The 3,943-nt window shown below is 27.5% G+C and overlaps 1 long non-coding RNA gene across 1 annotated transcript; it reads left to right on the top strand.

Moving 5' to 3' along the window:
* The first annotated feature begins 1,141 nt into the window (after positions 1-1,141).
* LOC142240032 (uncharacterized) lies at positions 1,142-2,687 on the top strand. Its single transcript, XR_012723158.1, has 4 exons — positions 1,142-1,555; positions 2,194-2,267; positions 2,335-2,427; positions 2,498-2,687. It is a non-coding gene; the product is annotated as an uncharacterized LOC142240032 (long non-coding RNA).
* The last annotated feature ends 1,256 nt before the right edge of the window (positions 2,688-3,943 follow it).

The raw sequence follows: 3,943 nt of genomic DNA, 5'->3' as shown, positions 1-3,943 counted from the left end.
CTCAGCAAACTGAGTCAAAGGTGACTCAAATGCTATATCACTCCCCATGTAAAATTCTATTCAGTTTTAACACGTGTTGTCATTGGAACGAACTAGTACTCACTCGTCTCTACATAATTTTCGGCTAACCAAAAGTTAACTTAAATTGTGTTCGTTTTTAGCTGATAATATATACGAAAAAAAAAGTTTACTATTTTTTATGAAAAATGAACTAACCCATAGTAAGAATGACCATGATTTGACGCCAAAGATTTTTTTCATCTAGATAAGTTCATGATTTTCTTATAAATTAGTTCATGTATTGCATCGTATTTTAGTTCATTATTACTATGCTGTGGGAAGAATATACTTAAACTCATTCAAAATATTCCTGCTATCCGGAAAAATAAACAATTTTTTGGGAAACCTGTATTAAGAAATTGGTTTGAAATAAACTGTTTGTCAGTATAATTTTCAAAAAGTAGAGAAATTGAGGAATCAAAGGTACAACAAGCCTGTATACACAGAAAAAAAGGTGTCTTGCTAATTTTAGGACCTGTTTAGCTTCCACATAGTTCAAAAAATTTACTGTAATATAGTTCATTTTTCGTAACCACTGCGAAAATTAACTTAGCTAAAGGAAAACTTATAAAACTTCAGTAAATGTTTTTTAGTTCACTAACTACGAAATGGGACGGATTTTTCCTTAAATAAATTTCCAATACAATAGTTAATGCATCGTTGATTGTATTATAAAAAGACATAGGCAATTTAAAAATCTTACTACGAAATGTGGACAATTTACTAAGAAACATTTTTGTATGGAAAAAAAATTTTGTAGTAAAAATTAACTTAACCACAGTACCGATTCGTATGGCGGCTTCCTACAGCTTATTTCGGTTTTTACTATAAGTTGGAGTATATTTCCTCACATTGAAAATTTTAGATAAAGTAGAATAAAAAGTAGTTAATTTAATCCTTGACGGGTGTATATAATTTTTTATGGATTCCTCGTAAATTTTGAATATATTTTACCTTATCCTATAGATAGAATACCAACTAATCAATAAACGTGATACTGGAAATTGAAGTGAGAAGAAATTATGAAATTATTGCATCATATTTTTTTTTTTTGTTTGTGTTTGTTATTGCGATGATGTTATGGAATGTGTGTTGTTGGTATCTTTTGTGGTGATAGTTGTTTTGTTGCAATAGCGAGATCAGAAAGGGATCATGTGTGTGTGGAGTTGTTTTTCTTTACATATGTGTCCTTTATGATTATTTGTGTCTTTGAGTTTTATTGGTGCATTCAGTTCTGTTGATGCATTTATGAAGCGCACACGTGGTGCGCTTGGGTGCGGTATTTGTGTTTATTAATAAAAATACATTTATTTCGTAACATTTTAGAAACTGATAAGTGAATGGTGTGATGTTAGAGAAAACAAAAACACTTTATATTGATAAAAAATAAATAACTCTAAAATAAATCACATATTAAGAAACTGTATATTTCTATTAATAATTTAAAATTAGTGCGGTTTTAAATTGGTTTACATAAAACTATTCATAATGAGTGGTAATAAAATGATCTATATTTACTCTACATCTGGATCACAGTACAATTTTTTGAGTCTATATTTTTATGTTATAGCGAGTCCTTAAGGTGTGTACTAAGTTCGAGTTTAGGTGCTAAAATCAGAAATAAATCAGTAAGAAAAGTATACAATTATACGCCTTCGATGCAAATTTAAATATAACTTGATGGAGAATAGCTCGAAACAAGTTTTTTATAAAGTTTATATTCTTTAAATGGATTACACGATTAAGAACAGAAAATCGTTTTTAAGCTTATGTAGAACGCTGTTTTTTAATTTAAGATGATGAATTGTTTTCAAGTTATTCCAATATATATAGCGGAAGTGCCTTAATTTTGAACATAACCGTATATCTCAAAAAGTCGAGCTCTTAAAAAAACAAGTGTAAATTTGTATTCAGCAACCTCAAATTACTAAAAATTTGATATAAATTTTAAATGAACACAAAAACGGTTCAATTTTGTTCCCATGTATTTCTAAAGAAAACTAATCATGAAAAATTGGGATTTTAGCCACTAAACTCGAACTTAATATCCACCATAAATACTAAATGCTATATTGACAAGTGGAAATTATATCTAATTTTATAATATTTTTATTTCATTTATATTCTGAGAAGGATTTCAAAAATGTCCCATTTGTGCATGGATATGATTCCACTAATGTAGTAATTGGATGATTTTTTTTAATGTGGTAAGTTTTTCGTCCATTTGTAATAAAGCCAAAATTTCTATTTATTAAAAATAATTTTCATTTGCAGGATGACAGCAAATCTAATGGTATTTTTTGGAATCTTCTTACTGTTTAATGCTAACTAAGCTGATATCCCTATTTGCTCTAAGAAAATTCTCTTGTAAGTTAAAGATCAAAATACCATAGAATTTGATAATATTTTTATATTTTATATACCTTTTTAACTTCAGAGGCTTATGACGCAAATCCACACAACAAAAACTAGCGAAATCGGTGAAATTGGACAAAAATGAAATGAAAATAGCAACTTATGGCATATATCTTTCATATGGATAGAAAATGAAAATTGATATTAATTAGTTTCATTCTACTAACATAGAATATTACTCTTTTGAAGAAGCAATGACTAACTACCGAAAAGTAACAGCATACAGCGTACGAATAAAAACATTTCTTTTATTGTATATCATAAGCCATAGTTTTATGTAATATAATAATAATTTTTTGAAATAAAATACTGGTAGTTATGAAAAATTGTCTTATATTGTACGAAAAATTTCTTAGTTGTATACAGGCTTGTTGTACCTTTAATTCCTCAATTTATTTACTTCTTTGAAAATTATACTGATAAACAGTTTATTTGAAACCAATTTCTAAATATAGGATTCCCAAAAACTTGTTCATTTTTCCGGATAGCAGGAATATTTTGAATGAGTGTAAGTACATTCTTCCCACAGCGTAGTAAGAATGAACTAAAATACGATGCAATACATAAACTTATTTATAAGAAAATCATGAACTTATCTAGATGAAAAAAATCTTTGGCGCCAAATCATGGTCATTCTTACTATGGGTTAGTTCATTTTTCGTAAACAATAGTAAACTTTTTTTTCGGTGTACAACTAAGAAATTTTTCGTACTAAACAAGTCAATTTTCTATAACCACCAGTATTTTATTTCAAAAAATTATTATTATATTACACAAAACTATGGCTTATGATATACAATAAAGGAAATATTTTTATTCGTACGTTGGATGCAGTTACTTGTCGGTAGTTAGTAATTGCTTCTTCAAAAGAGTAATATTCTATGTTATTAGGACTAAACTAATTAATTTAAATTTCCATGTTTTCGATCCATATGAAAGATATATGTGGCATAAGTTGCTATATTTATTGAATTGTCCTATTTCATCGATTATGGCTAACTTTTGTTGGGCGGATTTGTCTTATAAGCATCTGAAATTGCAAAGTTATACAAAATATAAGAAAAATATTATCAAATTCTATCGTTCATATTGATTTTTAACTTACAGTTTTCAAGAGTATTTCCTACACAGAAAAAAGTGTCTCGTAAATTTAAGAAGATTTTTGCAATAATTTATTACAAGCATTTTCCAGAATTTTAGTTCATTTTTCGTATCTTCAACGAAAATTAACTACTCGAAAGGAAATTTTACAAATTCTAAGTAGCAATCGTTTAGTTCATGGCCTACAAAATACGATGGAAATTTCTTTAAAAAATTCCTTAACTGGTAGTTAAAAATTCGTTTGTCATGCTATAAAACTACTTGTGAAATGTAAAGTATTTTCTAACTAATAAGTGCAATATATTAAAGGATTTCTTGGTATGAGAAAATATTTTTTTACGAAAAATGAACTTGAAAGTGGATAGCA

The sequence above is a fragment of the Haematobia irritans genome, chromosome 1 (assembly GCF_050003625.1).
Source record: "Haematobia irritans isolate KBUSLIRL chromosome 1, ASM5000362v1, whole genome shotgun sequence".
NCBI lineage: Eukaryota > Metazoa > Arthropoda > Insecta > Diptera > Muscidae > Haematobia > Haematobia irritans.
The sequence above is the reverse complement of the archived record's forward strand: the minus strand, read 5'-3'. Positions and strand labels throughout refer to the sequence as shown.